The following is a 22,651-nucleotide window of genomic DNA, read 5'->3' on the forward strand; positions in this document are numbered from 1 at the left end:
CCCATGCGATACGGAGAAATCAAGGATCAGCTGGCGGATTAAGGAGCGAGCGGAAATTGTCGGCGAAGTGCTGCTCGTCTGGTCCTCGAGAAAACAGATCGGGAACAGAAATTAAACTGTGGTTGGGGAAGGGGATGGGAGGGGGCTGCTGGATAAATAAAATGGGAATTTCTAAATGCTCTTTTCTTATCAACGTTTCGTTTTTTCGTTGGGGTGAGGGAGATGGGGACTGAGGACGAGGTAGACTGCTCCACGAAATTGCCAGCTGCCTTATTTAAGTTCCTTAATCTGTCTTTTTTTTTTCTCTCCACGAGAACCTAATTAATTGAAACAAGAGCGTCCAGCGCGCAATATGAGCGCGAGACAACGGGTTAATTATAGTGGTACAAGTACCCAACTTTACGCGTGTCCCGTCATATAGAAAATTCATAATTAAAGTTTTTTTTTTTTTTTAATCGCCACTTTCAAATTTTTTACCGTGTGAAATTAGCGCGAGAAGTACGGACTGATTATCCTTGAACTTCATTTTGGCTTAAGAAAATGACCTAATTACGAAGAGACTCTTTAATGAGGCAGGAAAGTAAGCTGGGATTTAATGAAGGAAATCATTGGAGGATGATAAAAAGGGACAAAGTAAACACTCGGCTGGGATCCTGGACACAATGCCAGATCTGCACACGGTAATTAAGAGTATCGTGGGATATTTCGATGCTTAATGAAAGCTACCAAACTCTTTTAAGCCAGAGGGCGATCCACTGACAATATGGGAGAATTGGGGGGGGAGGCAGCTCAAACTGTCTTGTGGGAGTGGCTACCTTGGTGAGAATCCGAAGTGTACAATTGGTTGCCTTTCCTGGACATCTAAAACAAATTCAAGAACTTTGGCAACACCGCTGTTCAGTCTATAGATAATTACAATGAATTCCCTCCTTTACTTTGCCCAATTTCAGGATGGGAAGACCCTCTAAAACGACACACTTAAGCAACACAAAAAAATATAGAAGACAGTTCAAAGTCCAGGTTGAGGTGTCCAAATCTGGGTTAAAGTACCCAGTCCTGGTTATAGATAACTGCCAGCCCATTTCAAACTCCATATCATCATCAATTAAGATAGCTGCAACAAACCATACCGAATCACAAATCAAATAACAGTGAATAAGGAAATCTTCATAATATCAAGAATCTACATCCCAGAGACTGTAGAACCAGGTACTCCGCTAATGCCTGCACCACAACTAGCTGCCTAGGAGAGAACTTCCAGCACAAGGAGTTGTGACAATCACAATAAAGATGACAGCATCATGAACTGCCAGGGGATGCCAAGAGGAAACCAAAGACATCGATTATGTGGTTGTGGAAGTAGGAGTTAAATCATTAACTATCCTTATCCTCTTCTTCTTGGTTCTTTATCTGTAAGGGGTCACTCATTCCAACTTCCTCGATTCTCTCCAATCATTGATGCACTTTTAGTTCAGTTGGATCTGAGACTGTGAGTAGTAACTCCGTAGAGAGGTCGAAGAAGTTTAGTCATAAAGCACTTCACTTTCACTTCTGTAAGTTGCATTTTAGGAACTACACGGGGAGAGGGATCAAATGAATTAAGGGTAAGCTTTCCTGGAGATTGTGTGTAGGAGTTGGAACTGGAGTTCGAGTTATTCACAAAATTGTCTCGTCTACCGAACTGTCGCATACAGCGAAATGTCATGCGCCGAACTGTCATACAACGAATTGAAGTGGACCCTCCACAGACAACAATCAAGTTCTGGTTTTCAGCAATACGAACACCTGAAAGTCCAGATTCGCTCAAGTAGGAGATGCTGAAAAGTAGGAGGAAATAGATAACCTCGATCATAATGTCCTATTGGGTTCAATGGCGCATTATTTTTATCTGTGTGCGTGCGTCGCGGATCCATAATATATCTAAAAAGAATTGTAACCATTTTAGCAAAAGCAATTATGAAGACTTTGCCTGACCAGGATAATGTCCAGCAGGTAATACATCCACCACGTTAAAAACGAAACAAAATAGCTCCAGATCACAGCCAAAAATTCGAATCAATGCGAAGAATTCAAATCTAAAATGTATACGGGAATCCAGCATCTTGAAAACTCAATTATTTTTAAATTATACTAATAATTTTTCAGCCACAGCGATGTATTATAATAAGTTTGTATTGGCATCTCAATGAATCTGAATTCGTGAAGTGCTGGCTTATAATTTTCCAATGCATCCCGCTGGGTGAGGGGTCAGCTCTATAAAGCAGATGATTAGCAAAAGTTGAAGTCTACACACTGTTAAACCGGTTTTAAAAAACAATGACCACTGACAGAATGCACTTCCGTAACTTGAAATATTTTCTTTTTCTGATCATTTCCTCTTTTACGAAGGACATTTTCTTACCCATTTCTTTCTGCGTATATCTTCTGTCCAATCTAAATTTATAGTTTGTTTATGAAGTGGCCAATGGTCGAAGTGTCTCCATAACTTACGCTAACTCGAACCGGATTCCTCTGGGTAGTTTCGGAAAGCAAAATCCAATATCTTTGTGAGTACGGCACAATTGATTTGTCTCCAAGTACCGCACTAAGTCATTCCCCAGATGTCACATTAACTCCTCATAGAGCAGCCTAATCAACACAAGCTGGTGGCTTTATTGAAGAATGTCTGGACCAGCTGGCACTAGTTCTTACGTCTGGGAGACAATCTCTACCACTAGTCCTATCTTCGGATGGAGAGTATTGCAACAGACAGATGTATCCGTATCAGCAGTCAAGATGACATCTGGTTATGTGACTACTTTGGGATTAATCAATTCTCAACAGCTGAAAATCAAAGCAAAAATGTAGTTCCGTTTCACGCTGAAGAAGATATAATACAATATTGATTGAAACGTATGTTGTATTATCAATAAAATTAAATCTAGTCTAAAATAATAATAATAAAATAATAAGCTTAAAAATAAGCTAACTTAATAACAAATCGATAACAGAAGGAGATGTGTGTGTTCGTGCCATAGTTCGAAGATCGTGGAAACTGTAAACTTGATTCTTTTCATGCAGTTCCATTGAATAAAATTTGACATATTAAATGAAACTGCGAATTTGTTGTAAAGGAGACACGGGTCAGCTGTCCCAAATTAATGATCCCCTCGAGCCACTTCATAAGACGTTGAGAGACACCCCTCCAACATTTCCGAAACAATATTGAAAAATATAACTCACTTTTCCACTCGACATCTTTTTGGCACCACAAAGGAGATCAAATATCTGGCTGAATGCCCACATTTAAAGTGCAGGGCCGGGCTTATCATCGCATTGGCAGTTTACGGTCACTGCCAAATGAAGAACCGAAAATCCTGACGCTGAATATATACAGGAGAGTGGTCCCTGACCAAAAAGAAGCCTTCAGTTATTCAGTTTTCAATGGGATTGATTAGATTTTCTTCCTGGATGGTCCAAACACTGAGAAAACATCTTTTAATTTTCTTCTGGAGAAATTAAAGCAGGAAATTGGAAAAACAAAGATGATCGTTTTCTACCATGAAAAGCGCCAAATCAGCTCAAGCATTTACAAGCCAGATAGGAGAGCTGCAACATTATAACAGCGAAGTCCATCGTGTATTTTAGGGGAACTCTTAAGGGATATTAAAATTTGATGTCCTATCTTGCAGGAGTGTGTATTTAATAGTTGTTAGAGCAAGACTTCTCAGAAGCGTTCTATAATGCTTTGTGTACTTTCGAAGAAAGTTTAGGGTCAACAGACAGCGCGAGAGATCGTACGTAAAGTGTCAGTCCACTCAACTCAGTCATTCATCAGCAGCGGAGGAATAGTGCGCAGTTTTATTAAAGTATAATCTCCCGTAGAGCGTAAGAAGTAGGGGGCTGTGCGAGAAATAAAAGCGGTCGATCAGCCATCAATTGACCGTTTTTCTTCCATGAAAGGATATCTGCGAAAGTCGACTTTTTTTTATTCTTTTTTTATATTTATAAGCGTGCTTGGTGGATTTTACTTTGGGATTTAAAGTGGATTTAATGTTCACTGGAACTGTCAGTGCGTCCTCGATAAGGGGACGACGTAACCCTTTTCGCTTTAAATTATAAAACGGAATAATTTAAAAAGTCTTAAAACTTGTCAAGATATTGATTTTTAAGAGTGCGCCGCGATTGAAAGCAATTTACATTCTTGAGACAGGAACAGGAATAAGAAAAGGTGCAGCCAAATTGAGCAGATAGTAATCCCTCCCGTCGATGAAGTTTTGAACTACGAAGGTAGTTCAAAAAAGAGTTCGTATTTATGGAGAGAGACTGGGAAGGTATGTCTCTCTTAAAGGTCCTTTTAAGAGCAATACAAGGCAGCGAGGACAATGAGGCTTCTGCGTATCTTGCGTGTAAGATTTGCTGATGGTCTGTTTACCTGTTTTTACTGGGTATGAATCTTGGCTGCTTCGCTACGAAAACGGCGCTGCCCTCTCAGCAGGTCATGTGTGTAGAAATTTCATGTTAAACACTGCACTTCTCAAGTCCACAGCCTCCATACCTAGTCATATGACTCAATGTGACTTTTCTTTTCCAGCATGAAAGAAAACCTTCAAAAGGAGGGATTTGGGGATGTGGAAGCTAGAACACAAAATACCACGGAACAGATTTTCGCAACCCGAAAACCAGCTTATTAAACGATGAAGGAATAATGGATTGAGGTGTGGATGCAGACAGAATACTTCGAAGGAGATTAAGCCTGAAACCGTGTGGATAACACATGTTTACCACAGCATCAATCGATAACAGATTTTATACAGTCTCATAAAACCACTTAGAGATGTTGATTAAGACAACGTGGAAGAAGTCAACGGTTTAAAAGCAGAGGTCATAAGTTAAAAATCCTCTCACAAATCATGGAACTTTTGCCCACAATATTATAAGGCTTCTATCCGTAATTGCATGACTATAAATCGAAATAATCCCAACCAATCTCACTGAAAATGGACTCTCAGGCTTGGCTTTTGTAACTTAAGCACCAAGTGCAAAAACTATAAAGACCTGAGAACGTAATACACTTGCAATCCAAGGAATCACTCAAAATTAGTGAGGAGTTTCTACCATTTTTCAAAAAGCTTAACGATGCCAAGAGCATGGGTGAATTAACCAGAATACTTCTGATTTATTAAGAATCGGGTGCAAAATTGCTCCTGTCTTGATTCAGAATATACCAGTATTTCTGAATCCATGACGGATCCATGATTTATCCTGTGTCTCCGTGGTAGCATAGTGGGTGAGCCACCCTGCTACCAATTTGGAAAGGTCTCAGATTCGATTCCAGCTTCACACAGGAGGAATTCTCTTCTGCTGCAATTACTCGATCCGAATTGCATCCACAAACTCACCCTACAGATAAGATGTACTGTGAAAATGGACACGATATTATTGCGAACACCAAGAGTGACAACTGTGTCCACTTAATGCTCAATTATTCTTTACCGACGAACCCCATAAAGGGGAACTGTTTGTAGGGAGTCACCACTAAAACAAACCATTATCGGCACTTCGCCCTCAAAGTCCATCAAAGTGTGAGCAGCGTCTTATTATCCGCACTTCGAAGGGAAATGACAGCTTTCCAACACCCCAATATAATTACTCCGACGCCTGTGTCACTTATTGAGCCAACAAATTTACTGAACTATAGAAAACTTGATCGATAATCCGATTAATTTGGCTCCTTACAACTACGCTGTTAATCCTGGAGCTACGAAATGAATGACGTCACCGGGGAAAGGTTTGGGTAATAACAGGAACGCCCAATCGATAATAGAGTGACGTAGGAGAAGACTATATGTACAAGTATTGCCAATCTGATCAATGTCGCGTGTACACATAGTTCTGACACCTTTTAGCCCTTAATCAGTTCGTGTGTCGCGAGCGAAGTAGGCCTACCCTGTTGCTGTAACTCTTTCAGACTCTTTCTCTCTTTGTAAAGACTTACAGTAGTAAAATAGAACGAAGAAATGAGAAGGGGAAGATTAAAATCAAACGTATTGTTTGCATGTATGAGACAGTCCAAATTCACTGCAATTTTAGATTATGACATCATATCACTTGAGTAAGGACAAACTACCCACAGGCATTTGTTATTGTAATGCTGGAGATCTTCGAAAACTTTGAAAAAAGCATCAAAGGATTTCGTTATTCCACTTGGGGGAGACGGGGACGTTTAGTAGTAAAATTGAGGCTACTCTATCTTAATATCACCTTCGCTGTCAATGCGTTTAGCCACCACAAAGGCATTCCACGAATGCATCGGACAGCTCTGTGCTATGTCAGGCCTCGGCTGCCATTACAGCGCAGGGACACAATAAACCTGTCAATGACGGGATGCTTCCAAGACCGTGGACATCATCCCGTAAAATATTACAGACATGTCAGACGTCAACGGGTCTTCGGATTCTTTGCCTGCTCGAAGAATACGAAATGGATTTCTTCATATCGCCTACTGGGCGCTCATCTATATATTTCACCCACTTCTGTTATCAGATTACTGGGCTTCGAACCAACTCCGCTATGGAAATCTGGTGGGAATTCTTGTTGCTAACTTTAGACGAAGATATGTCCATGATCGTCTTATCCCATCTTTCCTCCCCCCTTCCAAAAAAAAAAAAGAAAAAAGAAAAAACCGAAGCCATACAATAAAACGTCATTATAGAGGCACAAAGATTCAACGATACCCAATTATAAGTTGATCAAAGAATTACAAAAACTTAAAATGGGTGCTAAAGGCTGACGAAGATGAAACAAGAGATTATGGGGCTAAAAGTATCATAATTGGTTCTAAATTTTAAGTAGAGCAATAAAGAGATTGGGATTGGTCCAGATGGAAAATTAAATGAAATCTCTTCTTCCCAGATTCATTTACGCAGTGGATATGAATTTAAACGAATAGAAGTCCGGCGAATTTGTATTTTTGATTATATTCGGCTAATAAAAAGGGGGGAGGGGGTAAACTGCAACCATTATTAACCCACTGCAGGATGGAAGACTCCTCAACAATTCATGCTGATGGAAATGGACCATAATCTGCCACGCTGGTCCAGTGTGGGTTGGCAGATCGACCGTATTTAGCAGTCAGGGGCTTGAACCCCAGTCTACTCAAAGAGCGTGTGCTACTGCACTCCGGCTCCTGACCACTCGGCTACGGTATAGGACCTTATAACGTCATTGAGTATATTTTGTAAATTATGTCATGGCGTGGCATGTATTTTAGGAAATGTGCCTTTCATTTATTATTATTATTATGGACGATATTTTTTGATTGGGAAGAACCGGCAGTCAATCCTTTGAGGGAGAGGAATAAACGTCGTCTTTGATAATTTTTTAAAAAATGTGGGCCTGGAAATGAGCCTTGAGGATCACCAGTAGCACAAATTGAATTTTTTGGACTCAAAGCCCTGGAAATGTCAGCGTAGATCACATCAGTGGTATAATTAAGGAGTAGGGGTCAGCTAAAATAGCCCTCTCAGTGTAAAAGTGTATATCATAACAAGCGTTCAATATATGTTATGGTATCTTCTTCAATGTTATAATTTACTTCATTAAAGCCGAAGAATTAATATCCTAGCTCGCACCACTGTTGGGTTGCACAAATCTCACATCTGAAATTTAGGAAGCGTTTACACCCTAAAAAAAGGGTCTTTGTTTATGCTTCAGTTTGTAATACGGCTTCTGTTAGAAAGAAAGAAAAAACCTCAGAAAATGGACTGTCCTTGATTCTCTCAATATGGTATAAAAAATTCCGAAACATACAAGATTTTGTTTTTTGTTTTGGTTGAAATCAAGACTGGACAAAAGCTGGGAGTTACTTATTTGTTGAAGACAACCACACCTGCGTAGTACGTTTATTCAGAATCTGTTTCACTTATGAAAAATTTCAGTTTCGAGCATCGCTGTTCCATCAGTTATAAACAACACCAAGATGAAGTAATATTAGTCGTAAACTTGGGCACGGTACGCAAGAATTAAAAACACAGAATGCAATCTACGTGATGACGCAAGTAAGCTGAAAATTAAATGAATTTACTTTGTTTATTTACACTGAGAGATCACTGAATTATGACCACCCCTATGAAAAGTGAATGCGACCCGTTGACCACGTGAGGTACGAGAGTGCCAGTTAGTCGACCTACGTAGCATAGATAAGGTGTCAGTGGTTCAGTAGGTAGTAAAATTCTGAATGTGATGGGTAAAAGGAAGGATTTATCGGACTTCGATGAAAGACAGATTGTGGGTGCTCGACGAGCTGGTGTCTCGATTTCCCAAACGGCTGAACTGGTGGGGTGTTCGAGAGCCGCCGTAGTTAAAGTGTACCAGGACTGGCGTCAAAATGGTCAAACAACGATCCAACGACAAAACTGCAAAGGTCAGCGAAAGGTTGATGTTAGAGGTGAGCGCCGGGTCCGAAGATTCGTACAGGCGCAGCACTGTTAAAGAGTTGACTACCCAATATAACATGGGCCAACCTGGAACAATATCTTGCATGACCATGCGCCGCACACTCGCACGTATGAGCTATACCAGCAGACGACGCCTACAGCATCCTCTCCTAACCAAGGTTAATCGGCGCAAAAGACTCGCCTGGTGCAAAGAGCATGAAAGTTGGACGTTAGAAGACTGGAAGAAGGTGTGCTGGTCGGACGAGTCACATTATTTACTCCACACTGTGGATGGTCGTGTATGGATTTGGCATCAACAACACGAGACTCTTGATCCATCATGCATGGTATCAAAAGTGGAGGCTGTTTTATGGTGTGGGGCATGTTTCACTGGCAGGAACTTGGACCCCTGGTGTATGCGGAACAACGTATCACTGGTCTCCGCTATCGTTAACTGCTTGCTGACTGTGTACACCTCGCTATGTTACACTTTTTCCTGAATGGCGATGGTGTCTTCCAAGATGACAATGCGCCGAGCCATCGGACACTTGTTGTGCAGGAATGGTTTGAGGAACACAGTTCTGACTTCCAGCATATCGATTGGCCTCCGAATTCCCCCGATATCAATCCCATAGAGCACTAGTGAGACACTATGGAAAGGCATATCAGGCGTCTGGATACACCAATCACCTTCATACCTGTATTGCTGACCGCATTACATACAGCTTGGTTGGCCATACCTCCCGAACGCTTCCGACATCTTGTTGAATCAATGCGAAGTCGGATAGCTGCTGTACTGAAAACAAAAGGAGGACCTTCGAAGTATTAGATATGTGGTCATAATTCAGTGATCACTCGGTGTATTTTGCATATGTAAAAGGTATTAATAAGAAAGAAATGGAGTTGGTTCGATGAGTTTAAAGTTTAACAGAATGGATTTTAACTACCTGATGCACGTATTCGAATTGGTTTGGAATACAGAGGCAGAATCACAGATGCCAATTCGAAAGAACTGTACTGGAATCTGAAAAGTAATTTATTAATAATCTGTTGATGCGAATCCTGGATGTTGGCCTAAAACTGATTATCAGACCTAGAAGAAAAGTTTTCACAAGGGCCATCTATAGTTTTTTGGATAACTCGACACGTCCAGCTATTTAACCTTATAAATGTGACGCCAATCTTGCTTTAGTTGAACAAGAAATAGCTTATTTTATAGAGTCAATATAAAGGCATTAGAACCAATAGTATTTAGTACCATGCAAGAGTTGAAGGCTGGGGAGAAGATACTTTTCGACATGGGACTTGAATTTCTGTAGAATGTAATTTTCGGGAAATACATCTGAAGGAATATTTTTACAGGGAACAAAAGTAGGTTTAGACATAGAAGACAAAACAAATTAATTCTCTGAGTTTGGAGTTGGACAGTGAATAGATGCTGACTGGTTGCAGCAAGCGTTCGGTCTCTAAGAGAGAGTGGGGAAAGCACTTATACCAATTCAGAACACTCCATCGAAATATCTATAGAAAAGACAAGCAGCAGACTTGAAAAAAGAGAACAGTGTCTTGTTTATATATCTGAATAGCATCAAACTAAACCCTTTCTTGCGAGAAATAAGACAAGACTGAGTTAAAGGAGTGAATTTAAGTTTTCTTCGCCTCACTGGAGATCAGAATTTAAGGAAATGGTTGTGGATATTCGACAAGTTGAAGCTTGCCTTGCATAAATAGCTGGATGGTGGAATGTAATGTGCTGTCATCCAAACTTGTGGATAGGATTTAATATTCAATGAAAAGAGTGGGATCAAAAACAGAATCATGAGGGATATCAGCATTAGTTGAGAGGTTAGAAGACAGAGAGCCCTTTAGAAACCATTTATGCCAAACAAGGTAAAAAGCTTTGCAAATGTCAACAAAACTGGCTCGAGTTTCATCGAACTTTTCCATTGAATTTATCCGAAGATGAGTAACATAAGCTACTATATCACCAGTTGATTGAGGCTGATGGAATTCATATCGGTGATCACTGATCAGATAGAGAAAGAGTTGGTGGTTGATGGATTTCTCCATTACTTGGAAAGAGTACAGGGAAGCGTAGTTGGGTGATAATTGGAAAGGAGATATTTGTCATTCTTTTTAGGAAGTGGCTGATATGAGCATATTTCTATACAAAAAAAAAAAAAAAAAAAAAAAAAAACAGCAGTAGAACCAGAAAGTATAAAAAGGCGACGCAAAGCAGGTTCAAGAAAACAGGTTTAACGAACAAAGAGTTATGACATCAAGACTTGGAGCTTACTTTGAATCACGACCGTTCAGAATAAGAACTGTTAGAAGGCTACCAGAGGCATTGAATGGAGTGTACTGGGATTTACCAGGATCGTGGATATCAAAGTTAGAAGAAAAGTAGGATGCTAGTAAGTCGACTTATCTTTAGCTGAGGATGCAATAGAACCATTAGGTTGCAACAGAGGTGGAAGTATTGATAGACACAAGTTGCGGCCAATAGCTTTAGCCAGACACCAGAAAACTAGACTATCGTTTGTACAAGGAACAAATTGTCTATTCTTAACTCACTCAAAAGAGTTAGGATTGATTAGTAATTGTTTTACAACTGTTGCGAACTTTGGTATAAGTAGAACATGAAACTAGAGATCTGGATGCAAGCAATTGCGATATACTGCATTCATCATCTAGAACAGTCTTAGCACACATATAGTGGAAATCCAAAGTTTTCTTCGGGTAACTAAGCACAACAGTCCATAAAAAGTATCAACCGGTGAGTTTTCTCCCAGTACTCCGCTTTTTCGTGTAATGCTGAGGAGGTTTTCAAAGTTATGAGCTGTTTTACGAATACTAGCAACGACCTTACTCAAACGTCGATTAAAAATTATTTGTGAAATAGCGATGCGAAATTTCTATATGATTTCGTTAAGATACTTCTAGAAAGACTACAACCCAGTTTAAAATCTGCAAATATGGCTCTGATACTTAAAACTCCTTTCTTTACTTGCAGATTGCAGAATTAAAACCGACCTAAAGGAGGACGATATTTGCACGAGTCATGTGGAAGTGGGGAGTGTCGATACATCTGTACCAAATTCTACCATTTTTTTTTCCTTCTATTTTTTTAAAGACGTTTCGAACGCTACAGCGATAGGATCCTGCATACTAGGGCGCTATCAGTGTTGGCACACAATGGATGTGCCAGTTAAAGATAATCAATACACATAGCTTCTTGCAATCAGTCCCCCTATCTGTTTCGATTACCAAAGGAAAGGCGATACGCAGTTAAAGGTTCCTCCAATACCAACGATTTCTAAGAATTATTGCTGCATAAAGTGTTTTTTTTTTTTCTTCTTTTCTTTTCTTTTTCTAAGCGACTTAGCGAGTGCGTCTTGGAATCGAGTTCACTGAGGAGAAATATAAAGATGTTTAATATTTATAGGACAGATGACGAAGCAATTATTTATTCAATCCTTCAGTTGCCCCGCATCTCATTAGAATACGTTACCCACCCACGGGTAATGTGATGGACCTCAACCATCACGAGTTACAAGGTTGGGGTTCTTAGGGGGGTAACTCAAAGTTGCCATGGCAACGTATGCGATACTGCAGAATAAACTTATTTATTTATTGTTTTTTCAGTTCTTTCTCAGTCGCCCTTTGGCAAACAGATCTGTGGATTTCTCTTAATAAAGTCAAACAGACCAAATCTAAAATAAAGGGTTTCTATTTTACTGGAAAATGGGTCCTCCATCTTTGCCTTTTCACCAATGCTGTAATGAAATAGTTAATATATCATCGGACTGCGCGTAACCCAAAATTATGAAGACTGTTGTACGCATGCCCGAGAAAAGTTTGGGTCGTTGTTTTAATGGGTGGGATGCGTTAATCATAAAATTCTTCAGCTGCTCTTTTCCTTTTAATGAGCCCCTTATTAACTATCGACTGTCTTGCAAAACTCTTTGAAGTCTTCAACACTCGCAAAATAAAAAAGAACTTAAATAGCAGCCTTGTAAGAAACACTGTTATAGTACCAGTTTCCAATTAAAAGTATCGATCTGGGCTTTGCAGAATGTGGGCGGGTTCAACTTTAATTGGCTGTTTAATATATCGGCCAGTATTAAGATACTCCAGTATCTTTTAATAATGAATCAGCCACTCTGCTATCGCAAATCGAAGTTAGTCCAGTAAACCCCAACTCCTTAATGATGGTTTGGCAGATTCAAAATCTCCTGTTCAACATAAGAGAAATTTGACCTCTATTCAAATAGTTCTTAATCCGTTTTCTGTTTTAATCAAAAGATTGTTTGAATAAAGTTATTTTCGTGGAAAATTGCGTCATACCCAATCGTTTCATTATATTTTCTATTAAATATCAGCTAAGTCTGACCTCGATATTTACCAGATAGATTGAATACCACAGAAACACCATCTTGTACCACATGGGCTACGTATACCAGAAGCCGAGACCCACTTCCTTAGAATTACAACTGTTTCATTATGTAAAATGAAGATTGTTATCCAATCCATTCTTGGTGGTCTGATTTATAAGGGGCTGGTGATGGCAGTCATATCTCCAGATTGGTTACCACTTTTTGACTTCTTTGTCAGTTTCTGAATTGCGAGAGTTGCTTCGTTCCGAGAATACATTTCTCCATCTTCCTTTGGTTCAAACTAACGCATCAACATGAAATCATTCTAATCACGTGAAATCCGATAAAAGCAATCTCCAAACTCACCTCCATGCTTACGTTAATCGGATTTCACAGCATTGCCATAACAACCGAATAGAACTAATACACGTCCTCCCATCGGTAATGGTATAATGGAAAGTTCAACTTTCGGTAAAGAGGTAGCCACCCCCTTGATTTCCGGATAAATCAAATGCGGACTGCTGTAAACAAACCCTGTGCCTCCGATATAGTTGACAGAGATCGTGGATGGTGCGTCGTACCGAAGGAAATTTCCAGTTGCTAAGCAACTGCGTCAAAGTTAGTCGGGACAAAATGGATGTTGGAGTAATTCCGCTCATCTGCGAAAGAAAGTGTATTTGGAGAACAAACACACCGTTTATTTTCCTGTCCGGTGAAGTGCTTACATCCCGATAGACTGCCAAGCCGCGTTTCCGCTCTGTGAGCATCTCAACTAACGGACTCAATCGGCCGTTACTTACGAAGCCAAGTTTGAGTTAAATGGCCCGGACCTTAAGTCTGACAAAGTTATCTGACCATGAACAACAAGAAATCCAATTTTACGACTGATATCGAAGGACTGCTATCAAGCACCGAAGCCCCTCGTCGTGGCCACCGAGAGAAGTGATTGTCGACACACTCGAAAAGCGAGAAGAGTTGTCAGAGACTAGTTAATGACCGGAGACGAAATGGCCAAATATTAAAACCTTCGGATTTATGCAAATACGAATTCACTATAGACACGCATTTGAAACTCTAAAAATGTACTTTACTGAAGAACTTTACATGTTTTCCACCTCATCAAACTTTACATCACGTGACTTGCTAATTTTCGCGATGCCACGTGATAAATAAATGCTCAATAACTTGTTCGGAAAAAAATAAAAAAATTAGTATTGATCTAACTTCTTCTTCGAAAGATTATAATGGCCCTTTTTTTAGAGGCCAGGAGTAAAATACGGTAAATATTCTTGTGGACACTGACCAGAGAGGAAAGGTAGCTGAAAAATTTTAAAATAGCAGAATAAAATCCGCCCATATAAAAAAGAATAACGGGAAAAGAAGGAAAAAGGCCAAAGACAAGCGATATGGGTTTCTTTAAGGGTTCTACTTTTCCATTGTCACTGTCGACAAGAATACTTTATCGATCTTCAAAATATAATTAGTATATCTAAAAGTACCTCATCCCCCACCTCTCTCCAAAACAGAGGCAAAAACCACACATTCTGAGAGATTCCAGCTCCCGAAACATTCTCTTAAAGTCCTCCTCGTGCTTTTTAATAGCTATGCCAAACCAATCATCGTATCCACTGACACTTTGGGGCCCCCACGTAGTGCGGATATAGTAGTATGGTAGTTTCAATATATTAAGAAACTCCACTACCCTGAAACAGAATCGAACAGACCAATACGTTAAGTGTCTCAATTTATTCTAGGATGACTCAATAACGATATTATTTACTAAACCTTTTTAAGTGCCCAGATATCAAAATGCATTAGCCGAAAGATCATTCTATTTCAAATAAAAGGATAAAGTTTTTATGTTCACCTGCAAATCAAGGATGCCTGGACCCCTAGAAACAGCAAAGAGGATAGGAAACAACGATTGATATGCGATATAAAATTGTTGTAGAACTTAGGTATGAAGCCATGTTTACTGTTGTAGGGGAGAGACAGGAGTTATAAGTTTATGGATTCATTTAAGTCTAAGTTGTCTACGTTATGAATACCTTCATTAGTCTGGGACCATTATTTCATGAAAGAATAGAAATAAAACCTCATCTACTGCTGGTAACATTATTAATTTCGATTTATTGACAGTTTATCTTTGAATTCATGACGTTTATTGTCCGGGAGAAGTTCTCACACTTCGCGGACAGCATTAACTTGAAGAGCGTTTTTTTAAACTCCAATAACTTAGTGTTTGACGTTACATCCATGTTGCTTCTTATTCCTTCTAGACTATAAATCCAATTACAAGATACGTAATCGCGCAAGGTCATCTAACTCGCCCATCGCGTAAATCAGGGGTTTATACAATATGTCCAACCAACAGAATAATGCGCAATAACCTTGACCATTTTTTGCTAAGCGTGACAGTGACTCTCCAACCTTTTTTCGACTCCACCATTCTTGAATCCAAATCCAGTTACCTCTGGATTTAATAAAATAACCTCTACGTTGTTTCTCAACAAAGTAAAGGTTATTTTAAAAGTTCACCAAGTTGGGAACTACCAAATAGCACGTGGTAAGACAGAAATGTAATCGATAATGCAGCCTGTAAAGGAAAAAAAAAGTAATCGACAGTTAAGAAATAAGAAAAATGTAAAAAAAACAGAACAACGAACACTTGTTAGGAACAAATCAATAAAAGAAAAGGAAGGAAACACGCGTAAATCTTTTGTTTGATCATCAAAACTGACGACGCTGATGGCACGAAGATAAATCAAAGATTAAAGTCGAAAATAATGCTTAACGGGGCAACCGAACAAAACATGGAATAAATCCCAACTTATAAGCCTGCCCTTAAAAAGAAAACAAGGTCTTCGACATGCTATAATTGGAGAATATAAACAGAAATGGTGGGATCGATTGTTTTAATTTCCCAAGGCATGGTTACTATATTTAGAAGGATGGAAATTGGGTTTGGAGATTAATTTCAAAAATCTGCTGCAATCAAAAACATTTATATTTTTTTCGTGGGAGTTCAGATGAATTTTTTGTTGTGAAAAACTTTTTTTCCCTCCATTTACTCTTAATCTTTTTTTATCATTGACCAGTTCTCTCACCCTGACAATGCACTGGACATTGAAAAAGCGAAATTTGACTTTATGTTGTTTGTAACTCTTTGTTTTGTCCTCTTCTGGAATGCTACTTCCAGTCCCTTTACCACCATCTCTTTGCCCACCTTTGTCTTTCCAATACCTCCTCAGCTGCCTCCAATATGTTCTCATATCTAACACACACACACCAGGAAATTATGTTGTATTTCGGATATCGCTCTTCAGTTCTGTACTCCGAACTAATCCAAACTCTTCATGCAAGGTTAATTATCTATTGCAGATCATGAGTAGGATTATTATTCTTTCGGATTAACTCAAATCTTGGCCTGTTGTTCTTTCGTCCTTTTAATGCTACCACTAGACTTCCATGGGTATTGAAGAAGCCGAGCGCCTACGCGTTAGAAAGAATTTATATCCCTTCGCTGACGGAAAATGCGTGTCCTCCGGCACACCGGCATTCGCCGAAGGTGAACTCTGACCTTGAAGCAGCATATAATGTACAAGCGTGCTGTCGGTACAGGTGTCGCTGGAAGAAAACAGTCGTACATGTGTCTGAAGTAAGTTATCCTTTCCCCTTTTGTCCGCTGCTCGCCCCTAGAGGGTACATCCCCGCTGATGATTTGTTTCACGCCCGCTGCATGGCATACACGCTGTTACGGCATGTTCGGAGTAATCATTAAACCTGAATTATAATCGCCAGTCAGCACTGACAAAGGGGCGTTTGAAACGTGAACGTTTGTGTGTTGGGTGGGTGTGGGGAAGGGTATTGGAGATTCGTGAACAAGCAAAGCGACCCCAGTTCTTCTAAGAATCTGCGTGTATCTTTCAGACTTCATTAAAATTTAAAGATTTCAGTAAAATCTTTCAGACAATTGCAGCAGAAGCACCTTTAAATTCGTACCATTCTAAAAGCAGTTATATTCGTTTTAATTCGTTTTGTTACTTCTCTTGCTTCTATTGATCGCGTCTTTGCTGAGCAGTAATGAATCTTTAACTTCAACGAGTTTAAAAAGTTTAATGCTACATACGTTAATGTTACATTTTAGTTATAATTCGTAGCTAATGACACTTCTTTTTTAGGTCACTGAAGTTCGAGCCTACATAAATGGCCGTAATAAAATATCTTGACAAAAAGAGGTTGTCCAGCAAGGATATTTATGAAAATCTGATAAACAGATCAGGAGGATCTGCCCCAACAAATGCAACTGTCGAAGTTTGGGTAGCTGAATTTAAACGGAACGGGCCTAATATCTAAAGTTAACAGCGCAAATGGATGTCCACCGACAGCAACCACTCCAGAAAGGTTTGATAAAGAGTTCATGAAGGTGATGGATGACGGTCAAGACTTATTTGTCGATCATCCTTCACCTGTCATGAACGTTCTATTAATTACAGAAATAGTATAAAGTATACGCATCTCAACAATCTTCTGTGAATTCAATTAGGGATGACAAAAGGTTGTGCACGATAAGTCCTCCGCTTATTGACACCCGATCAGAAAAACCATCAATTCAAAACCTCAACGAAATTTTTTGTTGGTCATCAAGAAGATCCTATAAAGGTTCTTTTTTTTATTTATTATTTTTTTTAATGTTCTTGAATCAGGATAGCACCTAGGCAAATGCCCATCTCCACCTTGAACACCTGCGACAGCACAAAACCTCTGTGAAACGGCCTGAAAGAAGTGTGTCAGGCCTCTTCGAACTAGCGAGCAACCAACACCTGGGCAGCTGCCGCATAATGCCCATTTCAAGCTCGAGGAGCCAGGTCCGGGTCCATTATTCACAGTCAGTGGTCAGCGCACTAAAATCCCGCATCCACCGGATGTAGTGCAATATACCGGAGGGTGCCCTATAAAGTTTCTGGCCAAATATATAACTACGGATGAAACATGGCTTCATTACTACCAACCAGAATCGAAACTACTCAAAAGAACGGAAACACTGATCGCCACCTCCAAAGAAAGCCAAGTCAGTCTCACTAACGGGCAAGATCATGGTATCTATCTTCCGGGATTCAAAAGGGGTAATAATGGTAGGTTATCTCCCATAGAAACAAACTATAATTGGATAATAAAAAAAAAGTAAAGTGCAGCCATTATCAACCCACTGCAGGATGGAAGCCTCCTCAACAATTCATGCTGAGGGAAATGGACCATAATCTGCCACACTGGTCCAGTGCGGGTTGGCAGATCGACCGTATTCATCAGTCAGGGGCTTGAACCCTGGTCTAACTCAAAGAGCGAGTGCTACTGCACTCCCGCTCCTGCCCACTCGGCTAAGGAGGCCGGGACATAATCGGATAACGCTATGCTAACGTAGTAATAAATAAATAAATTTTCTGTTTATACTCCGGGACCACCACCCGATCAAAGGAGTTCGCAAGATAAAGAGAATACAAGAAACAGCATCCTATTTATTAGTCGAGGCTTTGAAACCCGGTCACTGAACGCACGTGTACATACTTATGCACCATCGCGCTGACCATTCAGCTACAGCAGCACCTTACGAATTAGCGAAATTGCAAAATGCAATCAAATTAAAAAGGCCAAGGAAGCTGACTAAAGGTGGTTTCTTTTGTTTCACCAGGACAATGCATCTGTTCGCACATCGACAGTTGCCATGGCTGCAATTCATCAGACTGGCTATAAACTGTCGTCCCACCCATCGGATTTAGCCCCATACAATTTCCACTCATTCTCGAAACTAAAAACTAACTTGTCCGGAAGCAAATTTCTGTCCGATGATCAGGTAATAGCAGTTGCACACTCAATTTTTTTAGGACCTTCAAGAAAGCCACCACAAAACTGTGATCACGAATTTAGAGCACTGCTGGAAAAAGCGCATTGAATTACAAAGGACTAAACAGTGTAAAGTCAACATCAGGTAATAACTCTATCTATGCTAAGCTAAAAACCTATCAAACAATCCTCGTTTATGTCAATAATGTCATTCAATTACATTTTACGATTGATTTGACTCATGGTAACACAATGGGTGAGCTAGCGCTGCATTACGTTGAATAGGGCTGCATTCCGCTGGCGAATTTTGGTGCTTTCTTTATTTTTATACAATTAAAATTGTAACATTTGAAGTCTCCCATCCAATCCAATGAGTTCTGCTGCAAGTTTATTTTAAAATCCAACAAGAAATTTTGAGCCAAAATTCCAAAGAATTTCCAAAAAGTATGGTTATACGGGATAAGGACTCCATGACTTCTTGATTGAGCCCCACTACAAACTTGCTCTGGCCTGGATTCAGTTCTTGAATGATAACGGGAGGACTCTATGAATTCCATTGACAATTTCTAATTGGCGCGTTCGATGGTAAAGTTCTAAACCACATTGAGTATTTATCGTCTTAAGGTACAAGGTCGAAAGTGGAAAATTTTAAGAAATTAAAGCATGTTATCCATCGGTAGTCCCGTATTTTCAAGTTCTTGAATATAATCAAATTTTCAGACAATACATTAGAAAAATTTCGTCTATAATTCTGTATACATATACCTGTGTATGGTATCATACAGGAAGGAATTTAGATTGTACTGAAATAAAGGTAAACAAAACGCAGAATCCGCGAATTAAACTTTAAAATTTAAACATGTGAAATTAAATAGAAAACAAAAGAGAACTTTGTAGAAACGCCATAAATATCAGTTAGTGAAGCAAGAGACGTGCCCTTAGATGGCAGCATATATCATAGAAAAGGCTAATAAGGTGCTGTCAGCGTGAGAACTGGCAGCCAAAATAAAGCAAACAGGAGGAAAACCCTTCTTTTGAAAAGGCACGGAGATTCAAATACGTGTACTGCATTTATAAAACTGAATGTTCAGAGTAATATGATAATTTTCCAAACTCATTAAAAAACTCATTAATTTTCTAATGAGTTTGGAAAATTATGATATTCGAAACAGAAAATATATGCAATTTATCCGCAGAAATTGGGGTGTGGGAAGAAGTTTTCGCTGTTTGATTTTTAGGAGTGAAGATGGAGTTTTAAAGTGCGTATATTGCGTCTAGGGAAGGGACAATATGCGCACTTTATTTTAGGTAGTGTTAATACTGGAAGGTAGGTTTTAATAGTTAATAGCGAACGGAAAATGTGTTGCAATACACTGAGAATGATAAAAAAAGGAATAAATAAATAAAATAAAATAATGAAGCTGAAGAGAAAGGACAAAAAGATGGCAAGAGGCAGTCCATGGCCAAAATTAAGATGTAGCATTTCATAGGTGGAGTGTGGCCTGTTGCTTATTATGGATTAAGGCAAAGCGTATTGAAATTGCCTGGTCGAGCTCAGGTATCTAGCTCTATAAGCCAGAAGAATTGGGGACTTGAAATATTATTTTCGAAGGACCCTCGAGGGTAGTACAGTGGTTGCAATCACGGTCGTGGCACACCGGGTGAAAAAGGCCCGATTCGAATCCCGTCAGTGACTAGAGGAATTTATGGCCTTTTTTCACAACGTGGCCGAGTTAATCGGTCTCAGAAATTGTTGAAATTTTTTTTCTCTAACTTCTGGAAATTGGAGCTTTTGTCCAGCAAACTGACCAAAGAATACAAGCAATTACAGAAACAATACACTGATGCCTCATGACTGACTTGCTCTGGCGCTTAACACACAACCTAATCTAAAATTACAGAAGATGCTAATGTATTTAATGAATAGACTGTATCATTTATTGCTTGTCTGGATCTTTTAGACTGCAATTAGCATGACAAATAGATACGCAAGATTCTGCTTCAGATCAGCATTACATTTGTGATGTAGGTAAATTAAATGTTGAAAATAGATATCAAATTAAAATAAGTTTAAAAGAACTGTTGTAAGTACGGATAATTACAAAATAGATTTTCATTATTAAGATGGAATAAAGGATGTAATTGAGTAGAAGGGATTGAATAGGATGATAGAAGTATCTCTCATCAATTCAATGGCGGGTTTGTTTGTTTATTCAGAAGGCATTCCATTAGTTGGAGAGCATAATTTTGAGTGCATTATTGGCAAAATTTGGTAGATGTTATCCAAGTATTGGGACTGGATTTTCAATTGGAAACACTGGTTGTAATGATTATTGTTCGTGTATTATAGGTATCGTGAAATGGAAGTCGATGAAAGCTTGAATGACAAGCGTTAACGTTATAGTTCCAGTTGAATTCAGCATCATTGATTAATTTTGCTCAGTTCTGATCACATTGAGATTTACTGTCAGGTTTCACCAGACTTTGGTGCTTGAAACAACAAAGACAGAAATATTGTTTATCTTCGTGAAACGTATCTAAAGTTCGCCATCAAAAACTGCTTCGTGTAAGAAAGGATAAAAAAATGAACTGACGCTGTTTGAAAACAAACTTTAGAATTAGCTGTCTTAGTTAGCTGGCTCTTCATCTAAAGAACCTTTTGTCCATTTTAATTAATATTTACAGAGATTCCTAGCAAACACCTGTGGACAGTTCCAAACCCTTCGATGAATTAACCCGATTAATTGACTTCGCATGCATGATTACGATTAAAGTCTAAAAAACTGTTTGTGAAACTGCTCGTGTTTTCAGAATGATGCCAGACGTAAACAAAATTCCAGACAGAGGCCAAAACTCAGACAACTTGAAGTAGGACCAGAAATTGGAAATAACAGTAAATATTGATAAAAATTTGATTAAACTATCAGGGCAGATTACTTTTATGAACTAATTTAAAGTTAATTTGCCGTTTAATACAGCTATTAAAAACTAAATGGCGTTTCTTTGGAGAGTATTATCCGATTTCAGTTCAAAAATTTGAAAAATGTCCCTATGTACTCAATTTCATTGTTGCCACTGCCAGGTTGCTAAGATACCAAGTTGAACATTGTTACGTCGAAAAACTCGTCTGCTGCGAGAGTACTTTGTTTTTTTTTTTTAATTACGAGCGTTAAATTGGACCAAAATAAGATCTCGTTGCGCGGTGCATGGCACTCAAAAGTGGAATCCCAACAAAGGAGGGAACTATTTAACTTTCTTTCTAGTTAAACTACAATCCGCGCAAATAAAAATAACAAATCTTAACTTACGAAACTTTTTTTTCTTCTCCCGCGAGGTCTAGTTAGACGGTGTAGAGCAGACTCCCTCCGGCGGTGTATCTGCCGCCTGGTTTTGCAGGTAAGTACCACAAAGTACAGGTTCACAGCGATCAACAACTTCAGCTACGGCACAGTTGCCCAAGTAAAATCACCTCAAACGAACCTCTGGCGTGAAACCGCTAGTACGACCGCGCGCAGCGACGGGTAAACGTGACTACCTTTCTGTTATGTGGAAGACGCAGCAAAAGGGCCGCCCGCGAGCCACGGCCGCATGCTGGCATGCGCTCAGGTGAGTACAACGCATGTCCGGCATGGCCAGCCGGTGCCAATCAACAAACTCACCTCACCCTCTTTCCCAACCACCCCCTCTACCACCCCTCCAGCGTCACTTTTGTCCGTCTTATTAAACCCTCCGCCTTTTTTGGCATTCAGGTAGCCGTGGATGGGATCGGGTCGAGTCCACTGCACCAAGGGGGGAACAGGCAGGGAAAAAAAAAAAAAAAAGGTAGATTTTAGAGAACGAATTGGTTTCACGGCAAATATCAGGATGTCCTCCTCCCCTCCCCTCCCTCCTTGTCCCCTCACGGAGCTTGTTTCTGGGAAGTATTTATGATGACCTTCAAATTTTGACTGCGATGGTATTCGGGGGTAATTGTGCACGCTCGTGTAACAGTGCGGTTCCAGAAGCGGTTTTTATGTC

At 39.6% G+C, this 22,651-nt stretch overlaps 1 protein-coding gene across 1 annotated transcript in view; it reads right to left on the reverse strand.

Moving 5' to 3' along the window:
* The window catches only part of LOC150080530 (thrombospondin type-1 domain-containing protein 7A-like), a 1,074,234-nt gene extending 1,052,060 nt beyond the window's left edge, over positions 1-22,174 (reverse strand). The window contains exon 1 of the mRNA XM_090380722.1: positions 21,943-22,174. The gene's annotated coding sequence lies outside the window, so the exon portion shown is untranslated. The remainder of the gene's footprint in view (positions 1-21,942) is intronic.
* Between the last annotated feature and the right edge of the window lie 477 nt (positions 22,175-22,651).

This window comes from Mastigoproctus giganteus, chromosome 9 (genome assembly GCF_048544385.1).
Source record: "Mastigoproctus giganteus isolate SK-2022 chromosome 9, ASM4854438v1, whole genome shotgun sequence".
Taxonomy (NCBI): domain Eukaryota; kingdom Metazoa; phylum Arthropoda; class Arachnida; order Uropygi; family Thelyphonidae; genus Mastigoproctus; species Mastigoproctus giganteus.